Source organism: Equus asinus, chromosome 2 (assembly GCF_041296235.1).
Source record: "Equus asinus isolate D_3611 breed Donkey chromosome 2, EquAss-T2T_v2, whole genome shotgun sequence".
NCBI lineage: Eukaryota > Metazoa > Chordata > Mammalia > Perissodactyla > Equidae > Equus > Equus asinus.
The window spans coordinates 173,313,277-173,330,138 of record NC_091791.1 but is presented as its reverse complement, the minus strand read 5'-3'; the positions used below and the strand labels follow the sequence as shown (position 1 = coordinate 173,330,138).

General features: G+C 36.4%; 1 pseudogene; it reads left to right on the top strand.

Moving 5' to 3' along the window:
* Positions 1-15,930: 15,930 nt before the first annotated feature.
* Positions 15,931-16,579, top strand: LOC106830422 (GTP-binding nuclear protein Ran-like; annotated as a pseudogene).
* The last annotated feature ends 283 nt before the right edge of the window (positions 16,580-16,862 follow it).

Sequence of the window (16,862 nt, the reverse complement as noted above, 5' to 3'; positions counted from 1 at the left end):
CAAATCTGACAAAGCTGCAGAGAAATAAATCCTCCACATGACTTTTCTTCTTTAGTACAAGTAATATCTCCCACTTCTACTCACCCCAGTCTATAGCTATCTAGTATAATTTAATGAAAGGAGAGAGAATGCTTATGCTCCTGTCTCAGTTGGTGAAAGTACTCATCATAGATTGATTCTATGTCCATTAGACTGTCTACCCTTCAAAAGATGGGTAAATCTATATGTGATTCAGTCAAAAAGAAAAAGAAAATGCAATTTCTCTTCAGGTAAAATTCACTCACATAATATTTCTCGGGTTTGTCCTTTCAGTCAAAATATTTATAAATAATTTTTTGTGTTCTAATGCTCAACTACCTTAAATTTTATTCTAGGATAACTGATATATAGATTGGAACTCCCTAAGGGTGGATGCAATGTCTATTTTGTTTACCTTTTCCACAGCTGTGAGCCTGGCAAAAATATGTAACTTTTTTTTTCTTCAAGTTTTATTGAGACCATCGGGGAAATGCAAATCAAAACCACAATGAGATATCACTTCACACCTCTTAGGATGGCTATTATCAAAAGATAAGAGGTAACAGGTCTTGGGGAGGATGTAGAGAAAAGGGAATCCTGGTACACTGTGTGGGAATGGAAATTGGTACAGCCACTGTGGAAAACAATATGGAGGCTTCTCAAAAATTAAAAATACAACTACCACATGATCCTGCAATCCCACTCCTGAGTATGTATCCCAAAGAAATGAAATCACTGTTTCAAAGAGATATCTGCACCCCCATGTTCCTTGCAGCATTATTCACGATAACCCAAATGTGGAAACAACCTAAATGTTCATTGACGGATGAATGGATAAAAAAGATGTGGGGTGTATATATATACACACACACACACATACACAACAGAATATTATTCAACCACAAGGAAGAAGAAAATTCTGCCATTTGCAACAATATGGGTGAACCTAGAGGACATTATACTAAGTGAAATGTGCCAGACAAAGACACATGCTATATGATCTCACTTTTATGTGGAATCTAAAAAAAAAAAAGTCAAGCTCATGGAAAAAGAGAGTAGAATGGTGGTTACCAAGGGCTGAAGGATGAAGGAAATAGGGAGATGCTGATCAAAGGGTACACGCCTTCAGTTATAATTGTTAATTCAATGAGTAAATAAACTATTAAATAGAAAACAATTAAATTAGTCAAAGAATAAATAATTTCAATTCCACAAACACGAGTAAATGTAAGAGATGTAAAGAGGAAACTCCACCACTCATTTTAGGAGGCTAGTATAATCTTGATCCCAAAACCTGAGAAGGAAAAATTACAGGTAAATCTCACTTACACATTTATACATACGTAAAAACCACATATATACTAATAGTAAGTTAAAACTAGTTAAATATAAAGAAAAGCTAGCATTATATGGTAAATGCAGGGATAGAATTAGATAACCAATTAGTATACTTTACAATATGTACGGAAAAATAAAAATCATATTGTCAATAATTAATGTTGTTCTTAATGGTGAAACATCGAATGCTTTTCCTCTGACTGGGAAAATAAAGCTGGGATGGCGGTTCCAAGGTGAAGAAAGGGAATGAGAAATACAAAATTTCAGAGTTATTACCTCTTGGGACACTTGGGAAAGGTTACGTAGTGGAATTCAAAGATAATTGCAATGGTGTCTTCCCTTAAAAAAATATGTGTGGACACGAGGATTTTTCAAATCATTATTCTGTACATGTTACATATGCGTTGCATGTTCTTTTGTGTATACTCTAATAGAACATTTTAATTGCAGTACATTTTAATTGCAAATACATCATATTTATCTTAATTTTAATAAAATAGCATATTATCAAGTAAAAGATATAATCATAAAAGTTTGAGTAATGTTAATTAATGAGGGTTGTAGGAGTCAGGGGATTTTTCATGAAATCGTAAAAGAATGACTTGAAAGGTAAATATATTTTGGATGGTAATTCAGACACAATAGGATTAGCATATGATATGACTATATATATCATTTTTAATTCTCGTGTCCTTATATAATTCTAAATGTGTTAAGGAGAGAATTAAAAATAATTGAGAAGGGTGGGGCTAGAATATGGGGAGAGGCTTAAAAAATTTGCAGAGCATTTGAAACTTTCTTTGGAAGCACTGGGGAATTTTGAACAGAGGAGAATCATAATGGAAAACATTTAAAAATTACTCTCTTTTGGATACTATTCATTAGAATGTAAGATTAATATGGAATTCTCTTTGTAAAGTTAAAATTAACAAGTATCTATTTGTAATCTTGGAAATAGAAATCAGTATAAATACAGTCTGACAGTCAGCAAGCTGTTCAGTTATCCTTCCAGGCTAGAAATTAATACAAAGAATATTTAAGCTGATTTTAATAAGTTGCTATTCTGAGTATCATTAGGAAAATTAAGAATAGTTAATATTTCTAAAATAAATGAGTATATACATGGAATCGTACACACACATTGACTGACAAATTAAAAACCAAATATATCGTTTGCTTGCCATTTCCCCAAATTGTCACATATATATGTATCGAATTTTTTATGTTTGTCCTACTAAGTTCCAAAAGGGTAAAAATAGTCGTTATTTGGAGGCATATCTTTCTGAAACATATCAAGTAGTGCCTCTACGTTAAATAAAATGTTTTAATACAATTTCAACGTTTATTGATGACTCAGATCATCATGATCAAAATAATCACCATTGCACAAATATATAGGCCTAGAGAATATCTCAGAATATCCTAGTTAACTTTCGGTTTAAAAAAATACTCTGGGGGCCGGCCTGGCAGCGTAGAGATTAAGTTTGTGTGCTCTGCTTCGGTGGGCCGGGTTCACCTGTTGGGATCCTGGGTGTGGACATATGCACCGCTTATCAAGCCATGCTGCGGCAGGCGTCGCACATATAAAATTGAGGAAGGTGGGCACAGATGTTAGCTCAGGGCCATTCTTCCTCAAGGAGAAAGAGGAGGATTGACGGCAGACGTTAGCTCAGGGCTAATCTTCCTCAAAAAAAAAAAAAAAAAACCTCTGGACAACAAAAGCTAAAATAAACAAATGGAACTATATCAAACTAAAAAGTTTCTGGACAGCAAAGAAAACCATCAACAAAATAAAAAGACAACCTACTGAATGGGAGAAAATATTTGCAAACCATATATATGACAAGGGGCTAAATCAAAATTTGTAAAGACTCATACAACTCAATAGCAAAAATAAAAATCTGATTAAAAAATGGGCAGAGGAACTGAACAGACATTTTCCCAAAGAAGACATACAAATGGCCAACAAGTACAGGAGAAAGTGCTCTACATCACTAATCACTGGGAAAACGCAAATCAAACCCACAATGAGATACTACTTCACAACTGTTAGAATGGCTATTATCAAAAAGTCAAGAGATAACAAGTGTTGGTGAAGATGTAGAGAACAGTGCACTTTACGTTGTGGGTGGGAATGTAAATTAGTGCAGCTAGTAAGGAAAACAGTATGGAGGTTCCTCAAAAAATTAAAACTAGAACTCATATGATCCAGCAATTCTACTTCTGGGAATATACCCAAAGGAAATGAAAACAAGATATCAAAGAGATATTCCCTCTCCCATGTTCATTGCAGAATCACACACAATTGCAAAGGCATGGAAACAACCTAAGTGTCCACTAACGCTTATATAGAGAAGGAAATCCTACCATTTGTGACAACATGGATGGAGCTTGAGGGTATTACGCTAAGTGAAATAAGTCAGACACAGATAAATACTGCATGATCTCACTTATATATGGACTCTAGAACAAAAGAACTCATAGAAACAGAAAACAAATGGTGGTTGCCAAGGCGGGGAGAGGAGGGTGAAGGTGGTCAAAAGGTACAAACTTCCAGTTATAAGATGAGTAAGTTATGGGAATGTAATGTACAGTATGGTTACTATAGTTAACAATTTGTATTGTATATTTGAAAGTTGCTATGAGAGTGGAATTTAAAGATCTCATCACAAGAAAATAAACATTGTAACTATGTGAGGCGGTGGATGTTAACTGAACATTGTGGTAATCATTTTGCAGTATATACATATATCAAATCGTATTGTACACCTTAAACCAATACAATGTTATATGTCAGTTATAACTCAATAAAACTGGGAAAAAATACTCCAGATTAACCAATTATAAAAAATGTCTCCACTCTAGGCAGGCAAAGTAGGCAACTTTGAATGAGCTAGAGAGAAAGACTTTCCCTTTTTCCACAGAGCAGAGGATACGGATTGCTGAGTAGAGCACAAGTGGATTTCAGCACTCACTTACAAACTCCGCTGGACAATCTTGTGCATTGAACACTGCACAACCGTCTATTGTCCTTAGCTGCATATCCTATCCCCTTCTTGGTGATTCACAATGCACAATAGCATACACGAGATTTAGAAGTTTTAATAAACACATCAATTTCATTATTTTCAACCATTCATTCCCCAAACTTCAGTTTGTAGAATATGGTAGACGCTCAGTATACTTAGTAAATAACTAATATGAACTAAACTTTTCTCCCATTATGACACCAATTAACACACTATGAAGCTGGCATTCTACGCAGCTTTCTTTAGCTCCCTTAACTATACTAAAAGGTCCTCTCCTGCTAGAAAGGCTTTTCACATATTTCAAGATGGATGTTATCCTCTAAATGGTCAAGGTGATCAGCAATTAAAATTCCAGATAAGTAGCTCCTGATTACATACACTTTACAACATAAAAATGGTAATATTATGTGGTGATCGCTTTATATATCTCTCGTCCTTTTTTCTAAGATTAAGGAGTTGCCAATGTTCAATGCTCATTTAAAACAGCAGCAGAACTAAGAAGACAAAGAATTTGTACTTTTATACAGGGTTATCAAAATTCTCAATTTTCTTCTTCATCAGCTTTCGACATATTGAATAACAGAATTCAGGAGCTTTTAAAAATAATTTTAATCATGTCATAGGACATGGAACTGCACTTTTAGTAAAACCTGATTTTAATTAGTATTTTAATAACAGAAGAAAGTGTGATTGCTGCCCTCTACTTTTTTGTATAGTCTTAAATTTGCAACATCTTTGTCAAGTTTTGATATTAGAGCTCCACTGACTTCATAAAATGAATTAGAAAGTGTTCCCTTCTTATTTAATGAAAAAGCTTGTGTAAAATTGTTATTTATTTCTTAGATATTTGATAGAGTTCATCAGTGAAAGCATCTAGGCCTGGAGTTTTCTTTGTTGAAAAGCTTTATTTTATTTAATTTATTTTTTTTTGAGGAAAATTAGCCCAGAACTAACATCTGCCACCAATCCTCCTCTTTTCACTGAGGAAGACTGGCCCTGAGCTACCATCCATGCCCATCTTCCTCCACTTTATATGTGGGACGCCTGCCACAGCATGGCTTGACAAGCGGTACCATGTCTGCACTCAGGATTGGAACCAGCAAACCCCAGGCCGCCGAGCGGAGCATGCGAACTTAACCACTACGCCACCAGGCTGGCCCACTTTGTGGGAAGCTTTTTGATAATTAATTCAATTTTTATTATAGATAGAGAACTATTCTGACTTTCTATTTCATCTTGTGTCAGTTTTTGCAAGTTGTATTTTTAAGAAATATGTACAGTGCATGTAGCTGTCAAATTTATTGGTAGTAAGGCTTCCCTTATCACCATTTAATATCTATATGATATATAGTGATATTTCTTTGCAGTGCTAAAATCTAATTTCATATCATTATATGAGATCGAATGAAAAGGAAAGTGATTAATTCAGTTATTTTCAACTTCTAAGCATTTTCATTCCAAATGAAAAGTGAAGAAACAAATAAATGGGTAAGGGTGCTATCTATATCTATATCTATATATATAAAATATATATTTTTATATAGTATTTACTGAGTGAGAAGTTTAGATATACATAAATTATTCTTTAATTATTACATTAAATATAATGATTTTGATTAAAAATAGAAGTTCCCAACCTCCCATTGGAACTAACTAGCAATGATGATATGCACATATGTGGGCAATGCCAGTATGATAAGTCAATTTCTACTTATTTTATATTGACCTAGCAATCAGTTATCACACAAGGTCATACAAAGTGTTACAAACTCTTAAGTCTTAAACAGAACAAAACAAAAATCAAATAAAAATTTCATGTACAGTTTATCCTATGTGTTTTATGCTAATTCAGGTAATGTCCTCATTTGCTATTTACTACCTTAACTGGAGAAGCAGAGAGAGACAGAAGATTTTAGCAGGATGCAAGGACACAATAATAAATTATTTTTAAAAACAACAACAAAAATGATACACAAGATATGGCTCACCTTCATTTCCAACACAAGATGGCTCACTAAGCTTTAATAATAATATATATTTTTAAAAGGCTCATTGATATCTTGCACTATTCAGGTTTAGATCCCAATCTCATTATGGAAGAGATGGCCAATTTTGTTGTTGTTATTTCTCTCATAGATGAGTCTCTTAAGTTTTTAAGAAGCGTGCATTTAAAATTTTATGCCTGATTCACACACCAAAAACAAAAGTCATTTGGAAAATCTGTCTCCTGATGCTTATGTTTTCTCCTAATCGTCATACAAATTACCTCTTTCCAAGTGCTTCTGGGAACATTAATATTACATCCAATACAAAGTACATGAAATGCATCCAAGAAATAAGCTGCATTCATCCAATAGAAGGGACAATGCCAAATTTGACAGGGGGTTGGCACTTAACACATGTCATTAGTAATTACAGCATGAAAACATGTTTTTGTCTATATTGCTTTAACACTTCTGAATAAACATAGAACTGAATCATACATTGCAGAAAAACTTTTCCTTACACCTTGGGCATCCGTTGTTATTAAACTCAGGATAGGCCCATTCTTCTACTTTTTCTGTGAGAAGGCTACTTTGGGGGAAATCTTGAGTTTTTTTCTTGCTTTGCTCAGCATTTCTTATAAACATCAGATCCACTGATAATTTCCAGCGTTCAGAGTAAATATTCATCTAATTGCTTTGATAAAAACACTTGCTGATCATCTTACAGTAGGCAAGAGCAAAGACAATGGCAAGTATAGTCTTATAAAGCTCTTATTCCTTTATTATTTATAATCATGTTTTCTCAAAGATTTCTTTAGATTGGCCACCTACAGAAAATTAATTATAAGACCACCTAAGATAATTTTTAAAGTTTCACACTTTAATTTTTCACCACAAAATAAAATTCAGGTAGAAATGTGAACTTTTATTTTGTTTTATTTTATTTTTAGGAAACCTCTTGAAAATCTGGAAAAGCAATCTTCACTATCACCAGGAATGTAACCTAATACTGTGCAAATCCTTAGATAAAATTCCAATATGTCGTCTTCATTAATATCATTCTATAAACAGCATTACAGATGCATTATGAATCATGTAGAGATGATTTTTCACTCACCTCTAAACTAGAAAAGTATTTAATCTTAGAGACATTAAATAGAATAGTCCACCCTCTTCTTTCCCCTATGGATTATTGAGTGCTTCTGGGAACACAGGAAATAAAAATGCTTCTTTCATATATCTATTAAGATAATTGCTTAGGTTCAGTTGTGAAAATATTTCATTTATTGGTTAATTTGAATACCTTTTGATGTTAGATTCTAGGTTAAATACTGAAGATAAATATAATGCTAAACAGCTCTTCAATATTTACTGTACCAAGTAGAATGATAAAAGTTGCAAGGTACAGAAAATCTAATAAAAATGGCTTAAACAATAAGGGGATATATTCAAGAAACAAGAAATCCAGATGTCAGGAATATTTCAATGTTGCTTAATTTATGCTCGTTGTAGGATCAAAGGTCTATGTTTCTTCCATATTTTTGATTTGACACCCTTTGTGTGTAGACGTGTTCTTCATGATCACATGATGGCTATTGTAATTCCATAGAGATCCAGCAACATCCAATGAATGAAAAGGAGATATTTCTTCTTAACTACTTTTTACACCAGTGGAAACTCCCAGCTTTAGCAAATTTTAACTACTTTATCATTGGCCAGTATTGGTCCCATTTGCTTTCTCAAACTAATTATTGGCGAGGAAAATTGAATGATCATGAGCGGCTTAAACTAGTAATTTATCTGCTCCTTGAGCTCCAGACACTATGATGTTTTATTAACACATGACTTTACAGCAGAGATTTTTGCGTTGAGAGAATTAGGTTGGTAAACAACAGGCTTCAGTACACTGGCCTGAAAGCACTGGTTTCTCAGGCACACCTATTTCTTGATACACGTTTTCCATTTCCTTTCTTCGACTTCTCCCAACTCCAGCACTGTCTATTTTTTAACTTCTTTTCAGCCTTCTAGAGTCAACTGTAGGTTAAAAACTAGAGACAAAACCTAACTATGTTTTACATTTTAAAAAAATCACCAAAATAAATCATGAGAAAACTGCACTTTATTTGTTCTGAATGTGCCGAGTTGTTCACTATTTCAGAAAATTTCTCCATCAATGACAATTTTGCTCATAATTTTCAAGTCACCAACATAGTGCATCTACGTTAGTTTAGATTTGTAGCAGACACATAGAGAGCGCCTCTACTTTGTTACTTCCTCCAATGCAGTTGTGCCTGAGTATTTACATTGAAATATCATTTTACTGTAAATTGCTTTTTAATTATTTTTTTCCTGAAAACGGAGCTGTCCATCATGAACTACTAGCATTCCATTCCATAACAGGACATAAAATTGAGCGTGTATAGAAGCAATCCATTGTTATGAGAACAGTGTATAAGTGAGATTAGACTTGAGTAGATCCAGAAGACTTAGGAAGTTGCGCGTGGTTCAGACTTTACTGTATTGCCACTTTCCTTCATTTTACACTGATGGCTTCGTGACAAAGAAAGACAGAGAGTTCCTTATGGAATGAAAAAACATCAAGCTTGATTTATAGATGATTACACATAATATACTGCCACATATACCTTCCATATGACCAGGAAGGATAGTGGTGAAGAGAGATCGTACAAGTGGACAAAACGTAAGGCGATATTTCTGATAGTCCACTCTTGGTGTAACGATAATTAAATAAAAGTATAGATATACTGATCTGTGGTAGTACTTAACATTTTTAAAAAATTAGTCATGTAAATGAAGAGAATAAGTTTAAAACATTAAAACTAGAAAGCCTAGAGTAGGGGCATGTTGGTATACTGTTCAAAATGGACACAACTTGTGAAAATATTTGTTTCCCACGTGAAATTCACCATAGGGCATCCACTGAAGGGGAGGCTGTCCATAATCAGGTAGATGAGATCATGCATCCTATATATGACATCCTCTTTTACCAGGAACCCTGCTTCTTGCTTAATGGACTCTAGTATAAAATTTTATGGTGTTAAGAATGGAGGTTATGAGCAAGCTTAATAACACAGAATTCCTCTCATTGAGTAATTCAAGTTAGAATTCTCCTTATTATACTCTGTTTTAAGCAGACAGCAATGCTGAGCTCCCCATATGGCACCAACACTAGAAAATCTTACACCCATCTAATAGCAGGTTGAAATTATTGGATCCTTTCCATTGCAAACAGGGTCATAAATTGTTGTCATTGAAAAAGAATCTTAATCTAGATAGGTATTTGTAATAGTAACCAATAATAGCCAATAATAACACCTTTCACTTCGATGCTTGCCATCTCACACAACACTTGCCCCAGAACGTCCTTTTTGGGAAGTCTCTTCTAAGATGAGTCCAAGTTAGCTACCTCTATGATTTTACTTAGCCAAGAGTGAAGAAAAAAATCATATGTAATGTCTCTCAGAATAATCTACTCAAAGATCAGTTATAAGGAGGATTTATCCTTCTCTTTTGAGGGTTGCCCCCGGAACTGATCACTTTTCCAAAGTGAGATGCACATGAATTTTTGGATATCCATGTCATCAGAGAAACTCTGGGATAGAAACAACGTCTTACACAATTCTGATTTCCTCATGCTTGACCAGGATTTAGATGGCCTACCATGCCTAAGGAATATGAACCTTTACTCTTTTTGCCTTTGTCATCCTTTGTCATGTGATATATGAAATTGCCTATTCACTGTTATTACTAAACAAGGAAGAAACAAAATCTATACCAGTGAATCCTCTGAGTTCCAGACATATTTATATATGCTCCAATCTTGAAACAGTTCCTCAAAATAATTAGGGTTGATTATCCCATTAATATATTAATTCCTTTATTTGGCTTCTTGTACACCAGTATAAATAGCATGCATATGTAACCTGGTCAAAGTGTTCTATCCAGGATCTCTAATTAATCAAAACTTAAGTTTATAAGGACAGGAAACATACAGAACACAACTGAGTTATTGGAAGTGTTGGTGAGGAGTTAATTCTACTTTCATTCTTTGATTCATGGATTCTTGATTCTAGGAATTGGAGACACAGTATTCACTATATATTTGCCATTGATTCAAATATACTACATCCTGGAATACAAGGTTCCCACAAATGTTGTCCTCCAGTTGGCACATTTGTTGAGTTTTAATAGACTATTAAATTATCCTATTATATTGGCTGCTTCTGGAAGATTGTCTATACAGTAGACCCTGTTCATATCATGGCCATGTGCCTATTATTCCATGTCCTTTGCAGTAAAATACTTCCTTTATCTGAGGCAATAGTATATGAGTATCCTAGGTCAGCAAATCTGGCATTCTCTAAGTTCTCAGATGGTGGTGCTGGCAGCAGTTTGTGGACTAGGAAAATAACTCATTTTCGGAGTTGGTCTATTCCATTAAGTCTGAATCACTACCTTCTCCAGGGTGAAAGGTGGCTTATGTAATAAATTTGCCACTAAGTAGCCAACTGGTCATCCCTAGAGAATGATGCGATATTGTGGGAAGGAATTTGTTCCCATTTAATGGCGGGGGATATTGACCAAGGACAGTATCTAGATCAGTTTTAGTAAGAAAGGGCCTAAGCTATTGGGTATATATAGGCTCCTTCCTTGCCACCATTGCCACTCTGTTTATGGTTTCATTGTGTAAACACTGTAATGGCTAAGGAGACAGACTACCTTATGTCCATCTAACAAGTCATTTTGTCTATCTGATATTTGAGTACTTCCTCTGGAGTGGAGGCCCTCTCATAAGAATTAGAAAAGATACAAAAATCCACAACTATTTACCTGCTTCCATTAGTCTTCCTAAATGCCTTGTAGCAGATGCCGTGATATGCTCCTCAGGTACCCTTCTGAGGACTGAATCTCGTTCCCCTAGTTGCTGAGCTTTTCTATGGCTGAAAACTCTCAGTTGAATCACTCTCCAGAAATTTCTCTCAGAGAAAGTGTGCAACCTTTCTCAAGGTTACAGTACTTCCTTGGTGGCAGTATCCAGTAACTGATTGATGCGGAGGTGTAAACTTTGCTGCGAAGTTGGAAAAACTCTAGACATTCTTGTAGAAATAGCTAAGGCCTTTGTTCAGACAGAATCACTGTTCAATTCCTCTTCTATTCAATCCTACTTCTTTCTCTCCCCGACATAGGCCCAAAAGGGTACTACTCAATTAATTTATTGAATGAAAACCCCAATATCAATCTCTGAAAGACAATATAAGACAGATGGTGCCAGGAGTGATCTGAGGAAACAGACACAAAAATGGGATTTTGGTGCTGTGTGACCAGTAGCAAGGAAGACCTACTGGGAGTAGATGAAACGTTGGGAGCCAACAGAATGCAGTAGCTATGCAACTTTTAAAACTTTCATTGATGGTGAATTGATATGGGATACCAGGGAAGGAAAGGTACTGATGGGGGCAATACACAAGCATATAAGAAGTTTGGGTAAGTAAAAATTATAGTATCTATGGAGTTGAATGGCTTTCTCTAGGTGCTTCTAGTGAACTGAAGAAAGTTGATGAAAGGCTGAAGGTTATTACTTACCAATTAAAGTCTTAGTTTGAAAGCTAAATGGCTTTCTTGGTAACATGTAAGTAGACTCTCAACTTGAGCAGCCAGACGGCATGAAAAGGTAAGAATTTGACCCAGGAATTATCTATAAGTTTATTCATAAGAGTAGCTACAAAGGAGTGTGAATTCTCAACCTCATTTAGTATGTAATACCAAGTTCAGGGCATTGATTGGGTAGGTGAGGGACATTGAGAAATGAGATGGAGATATCTAGATTAACACTTACAAAAATCTTGAATCTCTAGACTCTTCTGAACCCTGTGGTGCTTACAAATGGCCTACTATGCCCTGTTAAAGGCGAGTGCACCCCCTTGCTTGAAGATGATATAGAAGCCTCTGACCTGCAAGAAAGCATGCCCCTTCCTCAGCATCTACCCTCACTACACCTATGGACCAGCAGGCCTATGAGTACCATTGAGCTACAACAGAACCTGACCAGGGAAGTACTGGGCCCACTAAGAGGAAAGGGAGTATAGCTAAAAGGAGATTCAAGATGTAGCCATCTTATACTGGCAAGATCCTCGGGCGCGTACCTGGTTTGAATAAACAGGGGAAGAACTTAAAGTTGAATAACAGAGAGCTTATATATATGAGACTCATGACACAAGATTTATCATCTTAGAAATAATTCCAGAATATGATAGTCATATCCTGTTAGGGTGGCTCTTGGAAATTGGAGAAAGTGATGGCTAACCATAAATAAACAGAAAGGCCAAAATTTTTGTGGAAGAAGAGATTAAAATTCACAGAGAAATGGACATGCTTGAGTAGATATGCTACCTAAGGTAAAAAAACTCACCAACTGTCTAAGTTTTATAGGGGGCTCAAAAGAGACTTTCTTTTTTAACCAAAGCGATAAGGAATGTTCTAGGGAAAGGGGCACCACCATGGCTGAGAAGCTCAGAGGTGACTCATTGGTGTAGGACACAATAGGAGATGCTGTTTCAGATCAGGGATCCCTGACAGCAATGTGAATTATAGGAACGCTAAGTAATGTAAGCCAGATGGCAGTGATTAAATGAGTATGAAAGTCAAAGTGGCAACCAAAGGAACATGACCTCTTGAGAATTAAGGAGATGGTTAATAGACCACTATGTTCCTAGGTGGAAACTAATGGGCTATCAATAAAGAAACTGCTCAATCTAAACATTCAGACAAATTAAGGATAGCTAGGATGTTGAAGGCAGCTACCCCTGCAAAAATCAGTCTCTTGCTCAGTTTTTTGAGTTGAGTCAGTTTTAAACTTGAAACCCACAACCACAGGAAAGACTGAGTCTCCATGAGGAAGATATCTACAACCCCATGGCAAGTGAATAGAATAATGATTTCCCCATTCTTTCTCCAAAAGGAACCTATAGTCACTAATTCAGATACAGCGGACAAAATTGAATATCCAACATTTCAAGGATTATTGAACATAGGATCACACTATAGGATCACATTGATTCATTATATTGAGGACATCATGTTAATCAAACCAGATGAGCAAGAAGTGGTAAGTACACTGATGGTCTTGGTAAGATACATGAACTTCAGAGGGTGATAGAAAAGAATTACCTTAATTCTAGGGCCCACTACGTCAGTAAAGTTTTGAGGTGTTCAATGGTCTAGGGCATACTGATACAATGCCTCTAAAGTAAAGAATAAATTATTGATATTTGTGCATTCTTCAACTTAGAAGGCAGCTTCTGCATGTTCTAGATGCAGCATATTTCATACTTGGGAATACTATGTCAATCCATTTACCTGGTGTCATAAGAGGCCACTGGTTTTGAATGGGACACAGGGTACAAAAGGGCTCTATAGGAGATTCAGTCTATGGTGGAGGTGGCTTGGCTGTTGGATCATAGAACCCTGCAAACTCTATGGTATTTAAGGTATTGATGGTGGAAATAGGTGCCATGTGGTGCTTATAGCCAGCACAAATAAAATAAGAGGAATGGAGACTCCTAGGTTCCTGGATGAAGCTCATACTATCTTCAGTGAATAATTATACATAATTTTAAAACAGCTCCTCCATGCTAATAGGCCCTAGTATAGATGGAGAACTTGACCATGGCATTAAGAGATTATGCAGAAAATCTTCCCATAATTATTTGATTTCTCTCAGACCCACCATGTCATAAGGATGAATGGGCCTAGGACCATTGTAAGGTGGATTGGGTAAAAGCAGAAATAGAGAGCACAGGCAGATTGCAACAGAAAGTGATCCAGAGTTCGGTGACAGCCAACACTGTTACACTGATGTTTCCCTCTTAGCTAATACTATAATCTCATGGGAGTGGGGGACAATAATTTAGGATAAGTTGACTGAGGCCAAATATGGATTAGAGATATGTGTGCATGATAGAAAAAAACGAACTGCTGCAGTACTACAATCCCATTTGGAGTAGCTCCAAAAGATAGAAGTGAGTGAAGCCCACCAAGCTCAGGACTCCCCCCAGTGAAGAGCTTTTCTTAAGGCAACTGATCACCCACTTTGTGTGGAAAGGGAAGAATACTTATGGACTCTTGGGCAATGGTAAAGGGCTTGACTGGTTGAACGGAAGCCTGGAAGAAGAAATATTTGAAGATAGGGAACAAAGAAGTTTGGGGAAGATGCACACGGATGGATCTATGAAACGAGGGCACAAGGAATGAAGAGCTTCATTTTGCATGAAAACACTTACCAAAGAACATCCACTTTAAAAGATACATTAAGCCAGGTCAGTAAGTAGCAACCAGCCTCTGTCATTGTCCACCCCAGAACTGGCAGAATAGTCTCAATAGGCTGTAAATGATATCAATGGGCTCAAAAATACAGTAGCCATGAGGACAGCAATAAAGACTATGTATGGATCCAACTGTATGGACTTCTGATCTCCAAAGTTTACCTACCTACTACTGCTGACAAAGTCAGCAATAGACACTAATTCTGAGCTCCTGATACAATACCATTCCTTGAAGAGACAACTTGTTGCTTGATGGCAAGTTAATTACATTGGATCCCTTCCAAATTGGAAGGAGCAGTGATTCACCCTGAGTGGAATCAATACATATATCCAATAAGGTATGCTTAACTCCCTGCAAGACCTCAGATGGAATCATATCTGGCTTGATCCACTTACTCATGATCCCACATAATATAAGCCCTCTTTACAAAAATGAAGGTATGAAATTTAACATATGTCCATAGGATCCATTGGTCCTATTATCCATCTCACTGCCTCTTAGAAGCTGATGACCTGACAGAGTGATGGAAATGTCTTCTGAAGGTATAACTGAGACACATCAGTTTAGAAATGATAGCTTGCAAAGATGGGGAGACATTTTTCAATGTTCAATGTTTATGCTAAATCAGTGACCATTTTACGCTTCTGAATCTTCAATTGGTAGGATAAACATGGATTTGGTTACTAAGGATAAAAGTAATAGTGGCCTTGAGTAGCATCAAACTCAATGTTTGTCTTCCTTTGAGAAGTTGCACTTCCCAACCTCAAGGCAATATGGGTTTAGATGCCATGGTTCCCAGAGACAAATGTTTCCCTGGGGGGAACAGGATGAGTCATACTAAACTTTAAGCTGTGGTTATCACCTGAACTAAGACTCCTTATTTCAACAGACAAGGAGGCAAGGAAAGGAGTTATCAGCCTGGAAAATATAATTGACCCTAATCATCAGGAGGAAGTAGGACGGGTTTTAGATGTAGAGATGGGAAAGATTATGTTTGGTACCTAGGCCATCCATTTACATTTATGTTGATATTCCTTTGCCCATTTTGGGGGGTAAATTGACAAGTGCAACAGCTTGAAAAGGTCAGGATGACCAGGTGTTCAGAATTCTAAGGCATAATGGTCTTTGTAGGTACCCTATACCAGAAGAAGTGCTATTTAAAAAGAGGGACTCTCAAATCAGACTGGCCTGGAGACGCTTCTGGAAGTAATATCACGATGGCTGCCGAAGGAGAACCCTAAGTCCAGTTCAAACTTGTATTGGTTGGTGATGGTGGTACTGGAAAAACTACATTTATGAAAAGTTACCTGATGGGTGAATTTGAGAAGAAGTATGTAGCTACCCTGAGTGTTGAGGTCTATCCCCTTATGTTCCATACCAACAGAGGACCTATTAAGTTCGATGTGTGAGATACAGCTGGTCAGGAGAAATCTGGTGGACTGAGAGCTGGTTATTGTATCCAAGCCCCGTGTACCATTATAATGTTTGATGTAACATCAAGAGTTACTTACAAGAATGTGCCTAACTGGCAGAGAAATCTGGTACAAGTATGTGAAAACATCCCTGTCATGTTGTGTGGCAATAAAGTGGGTATTAGGACAGGAAAATTATGATAAAACCTATTGTCTTCCACCAAAAGAAGAATCTTCCGTATTACGACATTTCTGCCAAAAGTGACCACAAATTTGAAAAGCCCTTCCTCTGGCTTGCTAGAAACTCATTGCAGACCCTATCTTGGAGTTTGTCACCATGCCTGCTCTTGCCCCACCAGAGGTTGTCATGGACCCAGCTTTGGCAGCACAGTATGAGCATGATCTGGAGGTTGCTCAAACAACTGGTCTCCCGGATGAGGATGATGATCTGTAAGAAAATGAAGCTGGAGCCCAGTGTCAGAAGTCTAGTTTTACAGGCAACTGTCCTGTGATGTCAGTGCTGCAGTGTGTTTGCCACTTTGTTATATAGCTAAGCAGAGCATGTTCTTAATCTTTGGGATGCTGAAGGAGATGAAAGGGCTTCAGAGTGAATGTGGCCGTTAAAAAAATAAGCTTCTTTTTTGGACCTGCATATTTAGCTATTTTGGAACGCGATTGATTCTTATTTCAGTTTCAAATATAAGACTGTTACAGTCACATCACAAAAATAAATAAAT